This window comes from Schistocerca piceifrons, chromosome 6 (genome assembly GCF_021461385.2).
Source record: "Schistocerca piceifrons isolate TAMUIC-IGC-003096 chromosome 6, iqSchPice1.1, whole genome shotgun sequence".
Classification (NCBI taxonomy): domain Eukaryota; kingdom Metazoa; phylum Arthropoda; class Insecta; order Orthoptera; family Acrididae; genus Schistocerca; species Schistocerca piceifrons.
The window spans coordinates 19,052,422-19,070,463 of NC_060143.1; the positions used below are offsets into that span (position 1 = coordinate 19,052,422).

At 39.5% G+C, this 18,042-nt stretch overlaps 1 protein-coding gene across 1 annotated transcript in view; it reads right to left on the reverse strand.

Annotated features, from left to right (window-relative positions):
* LOC124802820 (translation initiation factor IF-2-like) overlaps positions 1-18,042 on the reverse strand; it is a 183,507-nt gene that overhangs the window by 120,608 nt on the left and 44,857 nt on the right. The gene's annotated exons all lie outside the window — the stretch shown is intronic.

An 18,042-nucleotide genomic window follows, 5' to 3' on the forward strand; every position in this document is an offset into this window, starting at 1 on the left:
CACCTATGATGATATGTATGTGCAGATTGAAGTGACGAGTGAAAATTTGTATTAAGTGGAGGATTCGAACCCGGGTCTCTTGCTCACTGGGCAAATGCGCTTACTCCTATGCCAACGTGGAGCAATGTCTTTGTACAATACCAGTGAGAAATACCAAGTGTGCTAATGGGCGAATGGGTATCTGGACTGTGGAGGAAGTCGAGTTAGGGTAGTCCATGCTGTTGTGCAAAGCCACTGTGCTAGGATGGCGTAGTGGTTAACACATCTACGTAGTGAGTAGGAGGTCCGGGTGCGAATCCCAGCCTTTCTAAAGTTTTTCATTCGTCTCTTCAGTCTGCATATATACATCATATGTCTGAAACTTCAAAAACTCACTGGAACCATGTACTTATATTTGATTGAGGCACCTATGCCTGGATAACGGGCAGGTGCTGAGGCGCTATTCCAACAGAGTAGAAGAACCTCTGCAATTCTTTTCGATCTTAGGAGGAATGCTAAGTGGGGTGAGGCGTGAGTGGCAATTAGGACTGAGGAGGAGGATGTGCTAGGGTAGTCCAGTTGTGCAAAGCCAGTATGCCAGTGTGGCTTAGTGTTTAGCGGATCTGCTTCGTGACTGGAAGACCTGAGTTCGTCGCTTCAGTCTGCATACATGCGCCACAGATGGTTGAGACCCGGAAAGATCCCTGAAACCATACAGTTCCACTTCATTACGAGTCACTTCTTTATTGACTAGGCAATTCATCGTGAGATAAATTACTTTGTCCCTCCTTACTCTTAGTAATCCCTCTTGTCCGCTCTCCTGGATTCTACGCAAGAGTTACAGTGTACAGCAGTACAAAGGAATCAGGCGATTGTATGAACGATGGAGATTAGGGGTTGTGTGGAAATCCCGTCAGATCGAGCACTAATTGAGCTAATCATCGAGCGTGGCGAGTTTAGTCAGTATCCTATGCAACTACCACTCTCCGCATTAATTCACCCTTCCTTTCTCTTCTCTGTATTAAGCTGAACAACATGTAACTGTTTCCATTTGAACTGGAAATTCAGGTCATGCGAAGGGCATAGGAGTATTATATCACCTCCGTAATACTCCAGTAACCTAAAATCTATAGAGATCCTTGTCCCAGCGCAGGTGTATACTCAGGTCGTAAGTTCGTAGTTCTTGAGGTGAGGCTGTACAATAACTGGTGAGACGGCTAATGTTCTCAAGCCTATTAAATCAGCGTCATGTTCCAAGTTTGCGATGCCAGATGCTTTTCTTTATTTACTTGTCACACGATTCGATATGTAGATGAAGCACAAAACTGCACCCATGTCACTAACGTACGCCTATAAAGTCCCACGATTCACAGTTCGTATTAGAAATGACCACAAATGTACCACATAACTTATCTTGGAGAAATTGTGTTTACAAAAATAACATACGCTTCTACTCTGCTCTTCTCTGCTTTGCATGCGGAGTCGCGCTTATTGCATACAACTTTACACGGAGCGCGTCCAAGATCTTTATTGTGCGGCCTGTAATGCGAACCGTTCTGTACATCTCCTCATTCCCGGATGACTAGAAAGCCCGAATCACTTCACTTAGTACCGCACTTTTGACGGGAGCCGAAGATGCACGAAGCATGTAGTGTGGATATCGTTATTATAATGCTATTAAAAATTCTTATAAAATTAGGTCTGAAATATGTGGATTGTAGCTTGCTATTGAGAGTGTATTCAGCATGATAGACAGTGAAGTCTGAATTATACTTCATCAAATATTAATAAATGAATCTTAAAGATTTGTCAAGCTGGCTCCTGTGCTGACAGCCAATCGTATTGTCCTCCTGCTGTTCTGTCGCAATTCCCCACGGAAATGGTACTCACTGTTCCATTTGTTGTCTACCTCTCAACCTACTTCTAACGTCTTGCCTCGGCTACTGCAATCTCAGCCAAACTATGGAATGAATCTTTTGATGGAACTTGATGGCTCCAAAGCCAGAAATGTCACAAGTGTAGCCTGTAGTATGGTATAGCCTGTCCGAAAGATCGTTTCAAAAATTTTTATAGTAACGTCCCACTAAACGATTGTCGTATTTCTTCTAAAGATTCACGTGCATGATCCCTGAGCATCTGCGTAGCATTTTCGTAACGGGTGAAGTAGCCGGTTACAAGACTAGGAACACTTCCCTGCAATCGTCACATCGCCTGCTTTAATCCAACATGGAGAAAATTTCAAATATTCGAGCATTACTGTGAAACAGCTCGCAGAATGGTCTCTTACGCAATGCAGTGTGTATCTGTTGGAAACTTCCCAGATTAATGCACACAGCTCTGTCGTCAGAAAATAATCTGAGAGTGCAGCTCACATTGGCTGACAAGTAGTTTAAATGGACTGAGAAACAGACCGATCCTGTCACGCTTGGCAGGGACATTTACCTTTAAGTCGAGCCGTCGGTGTTCAGTATTATAAAATAGACTTTTTACATTCCAAATGCTTGGGCTGACATCCAATATGATTCTTCTTTCTTTATCATTAAGGAGAATGATATTATGAGGAGGTTTTTTTAAAAAATTTGGATTGGACACTTAATTCGATAGTTAAAATATCAATTGGCAAGTTACTCATTCTTACGCGAGTTCTTAGTCACAAGGCCGTTGCAAAGACATTCTGTAATAGAATATCGAGTGCTTGATATACTACTGTCTTTGACTAATAGAGTGAAGGCATGTCTGGTAGCCTACACTGTGGAGGCCGTCTACACGGTCCAATCACACTCCTGAAACGGGCCTTTTTGTGTGTCCGTGAAACCCGTTGAACTGTGCGCAAAGCATTCTGTTTTCTAATTTTGCTCTTCTTTCCTCTTCCATGTTTTGTTACAGACGATTGGTGTGGTAGCTTCTGCACATTTAGGGGTACTATGCCAATGATAAATGTAACAAATGGTGAGTAAATAGTAAATAATTTTGATACTTCAAAATTCTTACCTGTCCACATTGATGATAATTTAAACTGGAAAAGCGCGTTTATGAGCTCTAAAACAACTTAGTTCATACAAATTTGCACTTAAAATCACTGCAGATCTTGGGGAAACACAAATCAGTAAGTTACACATTTTCATTCAATAATGTCACATGGAATAATGTTCCGGGATAACTCACTTTTAAGAATGAAAGTCTACGTTGCTCAAAAACGTGCTGTAAGAATAATATGCTGTGTGTAGACATCCGTTTACGGAGTTGACCACTCTGACTGCTGCTTTAAAGTATATTTATTCACTCATGAAGTTTGTTGTAAATGATCCACTACATTTCAGACGGAACAATGATGTACATAATTCAATACCAGAAGGAAAACTGACATTCATTACTTGAGATTTAGGTTGTCTACAGCACAAAAAGTGATGCCCACTACTGTAGCAAAAACTTCTGATCGATTGCCCAAGGATATAAAGTGTTTGACAGGACGCAAAGTAAACATTGAAAACAAACTGAAAATGTTCCCCCTAGATAGCTCCTTCCTTCCTTCCTGTAGAAGAACTTCTATTATTAAAATTTTTAAAAGTCGGTGGGGAGAATTACTCACACCTGGAAATTTAAAAACAGGAGGAAAAATTTAGAAATGTTGAGCATATAGCCACATTTACACATTAATTATTAATTTGCGATGCGAATGTGAAATGACTCGCTCCAAATCATTACGATTTGTAATACAAAATGACCCACGGAACATGAAACTAAATAACTAGCTTCCTTGTGTTTGCTTCTTGGGTACTTGCATTGAGATTACTGTGTGACGGCAGTTCTCATGCAGCGAGCTATGAGAATTGCGGTAAGGTAGCAGCTTCGGGGTCGTATTTTGTTTACGTCGTTTTCTGGTCTTTAATGCGACAGCATTCGCTTTAAAAGATGACCTACGTAGTCCAAAAGTGGCAGATCGTGGTGCATGCACTTGATACAATATCAGTTCTTCACTGTTCATCCTTACGGTATGGGTGCTGGCTACATCACATTCCTGGTAATTTAAATGTGTTAAGGATCTGATGATGTGTTTAGAATTTTTATTTGTTCAGCATTTTACATATCCTGGCTCCGCATGCGACGTGGTCCATTACAGGGCAAGTGTAACCTTCCATTTGTTATTCGTTTTTAACTGAGTCTCAGTCAGGACTTTAACTAAAACTAGTTGACCTTGTAACAACAACAACTGTACATATAATAATTTTTTCTTCTGATTTTCGATAAATTAGTGTAAGCGATGTTCTGATTTCATTTCTTTTTTTTCTTTTCATGTCATTATGTTAAAGAAACCGTAAACAATTTTCGATGTGAATATTAATGTTTATGTCAAATTGCAAGCAATATTATAACAAAATGGAAATGTAAGAAATGTTGAAACTGTTGTAAGATGTTAAAGTTGTAATTGTGCGCCTGGTCCATACGTAGGCAATGTATTAGGATATGTAGAATGCAAAACCTTTGGTGAATACCCTGTCTGTAGGGGAGCGGTAAAAGATTGATGGCAGGCGAGCGCGGGAAAATGCACACGGGCACTGCACGGCATGACGGGCTCAGCAGTAGTAGTCGGAGTTGGGCATCGGTCTGAGAAACACGTTCTGGATCGAGGAGGCTCTCCTGGAAAACGTGATTTCATTGAGCCTCGGATGTGCCGTTTCCGACGACTATACAGCATGGCTATATTCCACAGGCACTAAATGGAAAAGTATTGCGACGCTAAGAAGAAGCAAAGTGGCGATACATCAAGAGCCATAGCTGTGATTGTACGTGTGCTGTGCGCCTCGCCATCTAGCCGCCCGCCAACCGCCGCATCGACACGAACAGGTTGAAACTTTTAGTACTGTATTCGTGTGGACCAGTGTTACTTTTGTTCCATACTGTTCAATAACAACTTAAATTTTACCAGAACTGTCCTATCATTTAATTATCCTCATCACTAACCTAGACAGGGTCCTTTCCACATGTTGTGCAATCCGAGTGTCCCGAGATGAAGAATTAAAATTTATGTTATTAATAATTACCTGCAGACCTATCTATGTTAGAATGATGTTTAAAGAACTTTGTTGTTAACGAATACATAGGTCTGGCAAAGTTGGAAGATAATGTTGAAATTGGTATAGTAATGAAGTTTAATTATTTGAGGCAGATAAAATGGTAATTAAATGAGCAGGAAATAAGCTAAAAAGAGTAGTAACTCACCTATTGGAAATCTTGAGTGCTTAATGAATCCTTTAATCAATATTTTCAATACAGTGATCATAGCAGTTTCAGGGTCCCCCCCCCCTTTTTTCTTTTCTATTCATTTAAATTCTGAAGTGTACTGAACTGATTTGACCAGCAAAGTTAAAGTCAATATAAAACCAAAATTTATTAGTGTTTTACCTTTTTCAAAATTGATATTGTATGTGTGTTTCGAAAGTGCTATTTCTAGGGTAACCTATGCCCGATTTTAATCAGATCAATAGACAGTACGAAGTTTGTAGTAAACATTATAGTGTATTGTTGTGTATTTTTGGTTTGTCCATATTAGTACAGAAAGTGAAATTATTAGTTCAGTAGATTTTCTGGTTCTAAAATTTACTATATTATGCAGTGTAGTTACGTGTTGTTTTGCATGAACGTACTTCAACTTGTTCTGGGAAGAAACTCAGTTAATGCCTAATTAGGCTGGCGACCGTATTATTAACAATTTGGTAGTATCTGCGGTGTTGTTTCTTGTCCGTCCTAACGTGTAGTTGCACTTCAGACTTGCTTGACGTATCTTTGTTGTTACTGAGTGGGTGGAAGTCTGATTTTGGCCTCCATTCAGGTACACGCGGTCAACATATATACCAAAATCCTTTCTTATAAGGTGAAGCCCGTCAACTTACCATAGTACAGGCTTTAATAAGTATCGTGCGCAGTAGCGTAGTGTTACAACCTATGCAAATAATTGGCACTCTATCCCGATCGGTCACCAGTGAGTAATATAGTAATGGGGAAATAAGTAAAAGCAAGTGTTGGTTAATAAAAGTATTTTGTATAGTAATAATAAATATTAGTCTCATTGTAAAAAAATCGATATAATTATACACAATATGGTTAATTGTAAAATATGTAAAAAGCAGATACTGTCTTTGTCAGATTAACAACATTTTTAAAAACTGTTTCCTTTACAAAACTTCTTTGAAAACCTTGCTAGCAGTTATAATGTGATCATCGTCTACTTTTCGGCTTTATGTGTCTTTAGCACAAATTGGAGAAGTCAGTTACCACTAATCTTGCACCATTAATTGATGCCTGAGTAGCATTTAGATCTAATTAACATAATATTAGCATTTTCTTGAAAAGAAATTGATGAGATGGTGAGACTGACGGATTTCAAGAGTTCAAGAATTTTACGGGGTACAACTGAAACCTGTTTGTTAAAGTTGGACAGAATGGGAAGTGAAGTCAATCTTTGCCTCTCCAGATAAAAAATTGGAAGTGGCATATTCATTAATTTTGGTGTGTACAATTATCATTTTTTGGACACAGACTCTTCTTCGACTAGCACTGCAAAGTATTTTGTTCATTGATTTCTGTGGCATTGAATACTACGGTATTAAAACTATCGTAAACTGTGACACAAAGTTTTGTAGACAAATTTTTTACCGGAGTGTCCCAGTTCGTCAGTGAAGTAACAATTGGGAATTTTATTTCTAACTGAGTGTATGACTTCCCCAATTATTAGTGCCTTCTGTTCTTCGTTTAGCTTCTCGTAAGCTGTCTTTACTGTTCGTACTTGCTTCTCCTACGTCGTAGACTTCCGTTACGTGTAGTGCGACGGACAAGAAGCGACAGGTTGAGTTGTTACCAAGAGTGACCTTGACATTTAAAAACATTCTTCAATTCTAGCAGTGTGAGGTTGTGGATCTCGGTTGACGTGGGTTGTCTTAGGAAATATTCTGAAAAAGCGTCCTGAAATGTAGTCCACAACTCAGGTATATTGATAGCAGAACGGAATGTGCAGACGACTGTGAAGTTTCAAAATAAAGTTTTTCACAAAACAGTAAATCTAAACTATATGTGTATTTTTCGTCGATAGTGGTGGACAAAATCTTGAAAATGATGTACCAGTCATTAATTTTGGTTCAGTAATACGCGATTATGACGTACCGACAGTAAAATACCGTTGAGAAATAATATTTATGATAGGTACGATTAATTTTTCCTTCCCCGTCCACCTAACGAAACCCGTGCTAAAAGTTCGATTGCCCACGTGCTTTTGTATCCACATGTAAATCTGCATTTAATTTGAGCATGAAATTTATCGTGAAAACTGACTTCACCAGAAATATTAATCAATACGAAGCCAAACTGGGAAACTTATGAGAATTAATTGTGAATTAAAATTTATCCAGCTATTCGTCCATGATCCCATTTGTTCATGTTGCCCAATGTAATCATACCTTACTCTCTTGAATTTGCATATGAAACCGTGGTCAGACCGCGTTATAGATTATTTCTTGGATCAAAATTTGGTATAAAAGGGGCGTTTGTTCACTGTTCTTTAATAACGTCAAAGGTTCTGAAGTAATTTGACCAGTAACAAAAAAGTAGGAGGCTTACAATATATGTCTGGTCGAATATCTGCATGACTTCCGAAATATTCTGCGGTAAAAGAGTTTCAAACGAGTGAGGAATTGTGTAAAACACTATTTATTTTTAGAGAGAAGCTTTCATTTCTAAAGAAACACCATTGCAGTCAGGATCAGAACATATTTTAGGATGCGACTGAGAATGGATTCTGGCAGGCGTGTGCAAGATGAGCTGTTAACTTCGGCCAGCTATGGCCTGCAAATATTGTAAATGACTTATATATTGTGTACTGTGAAGCATATCTTCTTTCAAGGTTTTACATTTTGTAGTTACTCCTAATAATGGCTTGCGTGTCTTCACCAGGCATGGGCCTGTTAATGTGGTATACCGTTCGGTGCCTTCCTGCGACCGTGACCTCACTCATCCAGCCTGTTACGAAGTGACCTAGAGCTCGAGATGGACTTCGAACTATCGTGCAGTCTGGCATTTTTCTCATTAACATACAGTTCCAAAGGTGAAAGAATTTAATAGTGAGGGATGAAAAGGACTAACCGGGAAACAAAACTTTTTGATTCATTGTAGGACATTTTACCACTGAGTCACCAAGTCTAATAGATTCACTCACAGAGAGTAGATTACCTTCCATCGCTCATTAGATGATGTATGAAATCATTAGCGTAGGGTGTCCTCTTCAGGCCGAAGGCATAAGTCTGAGCTGCTGCGGTACCGCGCTCCCAAACAATAGTGACAATAACATGAGGTTTAATAGGTGTAACGGAACAGCACATCTGGGAGGTCTGGGGGTACTTCATCGGGCTGTTTACATGTTTGCTCAAGGGGCTTATTTTGAAAAAATGACCAAAAATTGAGAAAATACTCTGTTCTATGGAAAAGAGCACTTCAGGCCAATTACAAAACTGAATAATTTACGTGCATTTCCATTTTTCCGTTTTTTCGTTAATTTAGTTTGAACTTAATACTGCACAGGTGCTACGCCCCTCTGTTATTTAAAGTGCGTCAGACTACGTGATCTATTCCTCTTGCCCCCACTTTTCTCACTTTTTAGATACAGATTGTAAACGCATGTGTATTCTTGAAAGCCTACTGGAACCAAAGTACAGGCGTATCCAAAGCACTGTGGCTTGACTACAAACAAAGATCTTATGATATAATTGTTGACTTCCTTCTTTTGCAATTTGAAACACGGATAATTCATAGTTACTGCTGTGTTGTCCTATTTCAGTGCATGTGTTTTCTATGCTGTAAGTGCTAAGACTAAATAAATTTAACACTAAACAGAGGTTTTAAAGCAACCAGTCCGAGACAACATCGAATAATACACATCATTTGATTCGGCAGTCATTTATAGAAGTGGAGTGTATAGGCATACAGCTCTCTTGCAAGTCTTGCTTCCTGTTATGGAGTAAAGGGATATGGCAAATACAAATCTTCTTAGTAAGTGTCTTCATGGGCTCTCACAGAATCCCAACAAAAGCTTTAACGGCTACACTGGGGAGCGAATACTGAAAAACTGTATTTGTCTGGCTGAAGATAGGTGTAATGGATGTCGTAATAACTTTCAGTGATGATGCAATTTCTATGATTTATCTTCCGGAAATGTTAGATATCCAGACTAGAGGGAATATAGTTTAAATTCTGTTACTGATCGGCTGCAAGTAACCGAAACAGAGAGAGCAGCAGAAGCTGTTACCAAGGAATCTAGGATAAATAAAAGAATGAAGAGTATGGAGGCTAGAGAAACAGGTGACTAACAGGAATACGCAGCCCGAATGTTCTAAAACTACATAGTGATGAAAGATCATAAATATTCTTAATTTTTAACATTCAGATACAATTTTCTCCTCAATGACAGAAGCTAAATTCACCAGCATTGCCACATATAATAAGAATGACATTCTGCACTTTCCTTGTCTAGTATTTTGAGAAAAATCTAATATGCGATGAAGAATTGTGTGATTATTGATCTAAATTTTTAATATATTTCTCGTAGTAAAATAAATTTTGTGTATTTATCAGAGAGAAAATTGCAGGCATAAATTACTTCAAACAGTGTTCGGCTTTTTACCCTTCAACAAATATTGTTGTGAACATCACAACATAATAGATATCTAACTTGTTTTCTCAGAAAGGCTTTGACTAATAATTCTAATTTAGTGTACAAATTTTGATCTACTTCTGCTTTATAGATCAGTAATATTACGAGCCGGAAGGGAATGTCAACAAGACTCATATGCGCCGAGCCAGCTAGTCTATAAAGTGCTGGAGGCGAAGGGGCTTCGTGGTGCACGCACAACTGTTGTGACCGTAGAACATTTTAATTTTTGTTCTTGCTTTTGCGAGCATAATAAGAGTCCAGGCTCCATAAGCAAACAACCAGCCGACATTAAGAAATAGTCCACCAGGACGTAGGGACAACATAAGCGGCGGAGGCTGCCGAGTATGGCTTGTTGATCAAACAACTTAGTGTTTGACTTCCAGCCAGAGGAAGCAGCACGAATCTATCTTGCGCAATGGAAGACGCAAACACCATGGCGATAATACAGCAAGAGAGAGTGTCAGTGACATGCGTAAAAGACTTGTGTGGAACCAAATTAAGTTGTGTGCAGATAGAAACGAAAGTGTTGTGTGGAACCGAAGGCATTCTTGCTTAAGCCTGCCAATTAGAAACGAGAGTGTCGTGTGGAACCATAGGCATTCTTGTGCAATCCGGTCACATAGAGATGAAAGGGTCGTGTGAAACAAATCAACTCGTGTGCACCCAAGTACATGACAAACGAAATAAAAGGGCAGGCAGCGGAATAGCTAGAGGCAGAGATTCAGATTCAGATGCAGATTCAGAGCCAGTGCCGGCAGTTTGGAGATTCTGCAGCGAGACGCCAGCGGAGCCGAGTAGGCCCACAGCAGCCGACACAGCTGATGGAGGCTTCAACTACGAGAAGACGGTGATAGACTCTGGTGGACACTCAGGAACTGCAGGTCAAGTAGGATTTTTAGAATTTCATTGGAATAGTGTTGAACAGAGGCTGTCAGTCTTTGTCTCAATTACTGAGAGAGAGTTCAGTGCTAACCAAGAACAAGCGATTGCTTTGTACTTGTTTCTTATCTGTACCGGCAATTAGCTTTGAAGTAGCAAGTCCGAATAAATAGACTAAATCTTACTAAGGGGGTTTATGGTCCAACACTTCACATAAGTATATGTGAGAGTAAACTTGATAGAAACTATCCAATATTTTCTGCCTACTGCAATTCTGTAGCCTATTTTCAGGAAACTTATTTGCTTCAAACCAAGGAGATTCTCTCCCTCTCATCTCCGATATAAAGGTTGACAGCAATTTATAACTAACCCATTGTCGTTAACGTCCCAACTGCGCTACGCAGTTCGCACTTACTTCATTCTGGTATAGTGAGGCTGTGCCGGGACGCGACACAACCTCAGGGCTTCTGCAGCGTCGAGCATGGCTGCGTTCACACTGCCGGCCGGGCCGAGCCGAGCCTGGCCGGGCCGCCGCCCGCTTCGATACCAAACACATGGTTTTGAACAGCGGTGTTCACACTGGCGGCCGGGCCGCGCCGACACGCCGTGAGCCTCCCGGAGCCGAGCCGGCGACATCCCGAGTGTTTAAGGGGCTCCGGAACGCCCTATACTTGCAATGTTAAAATAACGCTTATAAATTACATCTTTCCTCACAAAGTATTTGAGGTAGGAAGTTGAACTTTTTACAGATTATTTATTGGAATATGGGCTACAACGTAACACAGGGATTTTACAAAATTTTAGTTCAGTTATTAAAGATGATTTTTTTTCAATTGTAATGAAAATTCACAACATTTTTTGCAATTTTTTATGTATATATTCAAAAATATACAGTTTTTTGGAAAAAGGCTGTGTTAAATTATGCAGAAGGTACTGTGTAACATTTACTGAAAGTTTGAAACAAATATGTTTGGAAGATCCTTAGAAAAAATGTTATTAGTATGAGAAAATAAAAGTTTTGGGAATCGAGCGACAAAGATTGGATTAACTTTCTAGTGCATTCCAGGTCCATAGGATGGATTATCTTCATCCTCTGCAAACTCCTCCTCCAGCTTCCTCTTGTTCCTCCTCCTGTTTACTCTTGCTTGTATTTCTAGACTCTTTACAGCCCTGTCTGCAGCCCAAAGGCGTTCCTTGTCCAAAGCAAGCATCGCTCGTTGTTGTGTTCGTAGATTTTGCTACCATTTTCTTCAGTTGCAGTTACTGCAACACTGTTCCAAAAGGTGGTCATGTATGAACACTTATCACATTTCAGTTGTATTTCACTAGCAAGTCCTACGTGCTTTCTTATGGAGAGTTCCAGACCAACTTCACTACAATGAATACATCTTACACAGTTTGAAAAAATTCCTTTGAGAACCGACATATCAAATATTTCATTCACATCCGATTCGCCCATAAAACATTCATAGTTTTCACTCATTGAACCAAGCTTCTTCTGTGAACTATTTTCTTTCCCACTTTGACTGCTATGGGCAGGTGTACTTGAGAGGTTAGGTTCACTCACTTGGTTATCGTCTTTATTGTTTACAGTAATAACACATACCTTTGGCTTTCCAACATTTCTCCTTTTCTTAAAAGCCTTCAGAGGATTTCTGATAACTTTACTTTTACTCATTATAATATTTCAACAAAACAGAGACTCAAGAAACAGAATTAATTACGAATATTTTCGAGATAACGACAGAGTAAATAAACATGAAACAATCGACAATCACACCAGCGATATATATTGAACCATCACAGGTTAGCCACAACACATACTTTATCTCACATCACTAAAATGTACCTGATGAACACGGACTTTAATAATAACACCATTTGACAGCAGTTTAACAGCGCCACAGTGGGTCACGCCCATGTAGAACACATTTCAAAAAAAATTTAAAAATAGTTGTAGTCTTCGGAATTGAATAAATTATATATCTATTAAAAGGTAATAGTCTGCAGATTCAGAAGACGCAAAAAAGTAAAATTGAACTTTTCATGATTTTGAGCCTTTCCGGAGCCCCTTAATATTGCCGGCGCGAGCCAGCCGCAGGCGCGAGCCTGTGGAACAGCACCACAGCTTCTGCAGTACACGCATCACACGTATCCCTTCTGCTTTCATCACAAGTGTGACTGCACACGTCTTTTATTTTAAGATGTTACCCCACATTTCACAATCAGTGAGGAAAAATTACGTTTATTATAATGATACATGCGAAATTACTTTTATTTCATTTATTTAATCTACCGTATTTACATGCACTTACAACAATAGCTTGCCAGCGATCTCGGCTTTGCCGCCACTGAATAATTCGCATTTACTTGTAAACGGAGACAGATATGAGTGCCACTGAGGGACGGAAATGTGTCCCTACCAGATGACAATGCATTGTAAAGTCATGCTGTGGCTCGTTACTGTAAGCTGTTGTCTGTGACATCTTTTTGCGATGTTCTTACTTTAATGAATGCAGAATAACATATACATGACATTAACTTGTGTCCATCAATTTGGTATCAGAAATTCGGCTAGTATGACAGTAATGATGCAGTTTCCAGATTATGGAACGAAGTAACCAAGGAGTGTGTTTCAGATAGTACACACAAATATAAATTATTTTCCTTCACAATTTTATTTGTTTTATTTATAATGAAACGAGATACACAAAAATACAGTAAATAGCTAAGTACTTTCAATTCCAAAATTTATTTTTGAAACGTTTTTTAACGGAATATTCAACAAAAGTGTTCCTGACAGTTTTCGAACGTAATGTGGAATTTCTGTTGAATGTGGCACCAGCTGTCTGCATATCAGCATTGTTACAAAACTTTTCAGCTTCAACATTGTATCCTTCTCTGACAATGTATTATGATTCATTCTGTAATATGAATAAAAATTTTCAGTATAGTTTTTAAGTTCTTCATGTAAAGAAAAAGACTCTCCTAAATGTCTGTCGCTATTTATGGGCCGGCCGCGGTGGTCTCGCGGTTCTAGGCGCGCAGTCCGGAACCGCGCGACTCCTACGGTCGCAGGTTCGAATCCTGCCTCGGGCATGGATGTGTGTGATGTCCTTAGGTTAGTTAGGTTTAAGTAGTTCTAAGTTCTAGGGGACTGATGACCTCAGATGTTAAGTCCCATAGTGCTCAGAGCCATAAAAAATCGCTATTTATGGGATGAATCGATAACCTCCTAGTTCTTCTGTACTCAAAACTCGACGAGTTACTGCAGAGTCAAAACAATACCAATAAAAGAGTGAAGACATTGTTGTACACGACAGCACAGACTAGCTAAAGGCGAGCAACTGTTGACTGCAGCTGCGTTTTCTACTGACTTGCTTGTCAGCTGTCGAAGGGTGGGGATTTGTTTTAATTTATTTATTTAGCCTCCGGCAGGTAACAGCCGTTTAGCCAAAGAGTGTGGATTACCTCGACAGTGCAGCGCAGCCCGCCAAGAAAGAAAAAAAAAAAAACAGTGAAGAACAATGAAACGTGCATCTGTGTCGATCTGCAGTAGTTTCATTAACTCTCCATTATTTTTTCTGTCAAAGTAGACAACGAGACTACAGAATTGTGCTTCAGTTTCTGCAGTAAACGTATCGCAAATCTCCAGTTTGTTTTTGTGATTAGTTTTACATCAAATTTTATCAGACCTATGTCATTGACACTTCTATCTAGACACTTTATCTAGACAATGAGACCATTAAAATAATACGAGGGACCGACACTAGGTCTGCGCTAATCACTAGTAATTAGTTCTTTTCTGTTCTGCACTATATGACTACACTAAACCAAGCTGTAAACGCACGAACTTGCGGACGCGGCACTGACGCCACTGAATAGCTCGCATTACTTGAGACCAGAGACAGATATCAGTATCATTATCATTTAAAAAACTTTTCGGTACTTTTTGCTACAATCCATTCCCAACAATGTATGGTCTAAAACGGATCTAACAGTAAGCTACCCGCTACATAACTTTTTCACTACAAGATTTGTGAATCAAGTGCACAACGTTGACAAATAGCATCATTTCACAATGATAGTTAAGAAATATGGAAAGATAAATGATTCAATACGAAGCTAGGATGTTACACTACCACGTGTAAAAAATCAGATTTTTTAGCCGCATACTTTCTTCAGCATCGGTTGGGAAGCGTTACGAAACTGAGAAATCAAGTGAAACGAGAAGTAGACTTTTTCTTCTTTCACGACGTAAGTAACGCTTTTAAGGAAAAAATAAGTTCATAAAACGATGTGGCGAAGTCTTATATACCGCTAAGAATTTTTAAAACATGAAAATCGGAGAAGTGGATTTTCCCCCATTTCGCCGTCCCGGCTCGGGCGCGGCGCGCAATGTGAATGCACTACACGTCGGCCTGAGCTGGCCAGGCACGAGCCGAGCCAGCACGCGTCAGCCCGGCCCGGCCCGGCCGGCAGTGTGAACGCAGCCTAACGGTGCGCATCGTTGGCATTTAAACTTGTGAAAGGCATTCTTGTTGTGTTGTTTGGTGTACGACGGTCATAATATTTTTTACCTAACTTTATCTGCTTACTTTTCTTCTTACTAACCTAATCCATTTTATCCAAACAGTGCAATGGACTGTCAGTTCGTGCTATTAGTGACCCATGGAAAAATGTATAATAGGAGTATAATGGGTCACGTATCCAGTTCCCCACTTACTCTTACAAATAAAACCAAAAGGAGTTAATGCCGAATGCCACACTCGATTTTCAAAGGCTGCCTCTACTGTAAGTGGGTGAGACCTTATAGCCAGATTTTTGCCACAGCCGCGCCTACCACGAGTTCCTCTGTGAAGTACAGTGACTACGCAGAAGCTACGTGTTGATTGCTCCAGGACACCGACAATAGCGAGGCTGACACCCAAACCTCCAGATGTCAGACAATCAGATCGGTATCAAACGTTGTATGTCGAAAGGGAATCAACCAAAACACCGATTTGGCTCGTGCTGCGTGCTGTCGTCCAGTAGAACATGCGTAAAGCGTAATTAAAAGTAACACCAGAACTACGGAGCACAGGAGAGGCGTATTGTGAGCAACAGCTTTGTAGATCTAGCGTGGTTCAGTTGGTAGAGCGTAAGATCGTCGTATCAAAGGCCTCACTTTCAAACCACACTGATAACTGTTTAAGCATGAGACTGTTACACGGGAGAACATCTTCGTGACATGTAGAAGGACGTTCCGGAGTTTGTAGCAATGTTCTTTTGGCAGTCTGCTTTCGCCTCGTTAGTTGAAAGTAGCAAACTTAAAGAGTACATTTATATAGAGAATTGTGGTGTTCATGTTTCTATAATTCTCACCGTCGTGGGTGGATAATGGCTAAACTGCTTGATGATCCAGACCCTTTGTAACTTAGACAAAGTTCTGTGTCAGGCAGAAGCTTTCATTGTGCCATCTACAGGGTGGATGCGGAAATGTGGCAGTCACCAAATGTGCTTGGTGCACGAAAGTAATTTGCTTCACACACTTGTACACTTGCCACTGTTATTGTGAAGCCTTTGTTCCTGAATGAATGACACTGTGTGTGTGTGTGTGTGTGTGTGTGTGTGTGTGTGTGTGTGTGTGTGTATGTGTGAGTGTGTGTGAGCTATTATTACTATTACTATTAGTTCCGCACATATGATGCAATCGTTTATTTACTTTTCTGTTCTGATTATATATTCTGTAAAACTACAAATGTGCTCCATATGTTTACTACTTTCAAAGCAACGAGGTGAAAGCAGTCTGCCAAGAAAAATAGCTATAATCTCCACACAGCCCTTTTACATGTCATAAACATGTTGTACCACATAACACTTTCAGGCTTAATACAGTAAAAGAAATTGTTGTCATTGGCTTTTGAACCCAGGACCGTAGGTACGCCGCTCTAACGCTGTACCAACTTCCCCAGGGAAGCTACGCATGTCAGTTCCAGTTATGCTTTTCCTGTGCTCCGTAGTTCTGGTGTTGATTTTCTTTACCTTTTACGCCCGTTATGCTGGACTACAGCACATAGTACGAACTAAATCTGAGTTTCGGTTGATACTCTGTCGACATACAACGTTGGGTGCGGATCTGAGTGTCTGATATCTGAAGGTTTTGGTGTGAGAAACCCTCCAATTTAAAAAGCTAGGTCCCAGCAAAAATACAGTAGATTGGCAGGGTTGGCACTTTTTTCTATTGTCCCCATAAACGGCCGTTCCTACGAAAAGCTACGTCCTTCTTGCAGGCGAGTTTTGACGGATCAATCCAGACCTGTTACGTGAGCATTAACATGGTAGTCCTAACAGCCACCTTGATCGCAGGAAGGTGACCCCGCCCATTTCTTGCCAAAAAACCTCTCTAATGGTCATCGCTTATGTTGGTGATCACCAACTCACCAATATATTATAGCTTTAAAGACGTTGTATTAAAATTAACGTGACTCAAAATTACTTGCACCTGGGCAGAGACAGTGGTGACGCGGTAATTTTCATCTCACTCTCGTCCACACACACACACACCACACACACACACAGATTTTTATATATATATATATATATATATATATATATATATATATATATATATATAGAGAGAGAGAGAGAGAGAGAGAGAGAGAGAGAGAGAGAGAGAGAAAGAGATAATCGATAGTCCCAGTCAAAATAAGTGTATTATTGCTGCTTGTACTTGACTTGAAGACCGTAGCTTGACTAAATAGATACACAGTACAGCTATTTTTGTGGTGTTATTCTTTAAATACATTGAATCTGTGTTTCACTGTTTGCAGAAAATATTTTAAAATTACACAACTTCCAGTAACATATGTTTTATTTCGTGACTTTATATTTGTGTGTTTTCAAATTCTGTTACTGTTATGTGTTTTGCCGTAAGGTAAATAATAAAGACGTTCATATTTGATCCGTCTTTGAATATGTACTTTGTCTGCTTGGAATGTCATATTTCTGTAACATTCTGCTGCTTTTAAAACTGTTAGTCTGGCAGTTGATTGCACAATAGGGTAGCAAATCTCGTTCAGTGACACTAGCCATAGTTGTAATGTAAGTGAATGTTAGCTTTCCTTGTTTTCTTAAAAGACATATAATTCAGAACTTTAAATCATTATTGCTGAAATTGCTATTCATTGGATTTTAAATCCAATGAATTTGAGCGTCACATTGATTTACTTTCCGATAATTTAGTGCAATTTTCGTCGCACACGTGTCTTAAGTTATGTGGCAAGATTAGTCTCCGAAATAAACCATTAAAACCCTATTGGCCTATTAGCAGTTTTATCCTGTTGATATGACAATCGTATTATCTCCATTATTTGGCTATATTTTACTGACCAAAGTTTGTGTGTATGTCTTTCCCTCTTGAAAGTTAGTAATCGCACTTCATTATCAAAATTTTATTTTCATGTTAGTATACTGAAATTTATTAACTCTGATAACCTGTGTAGTCC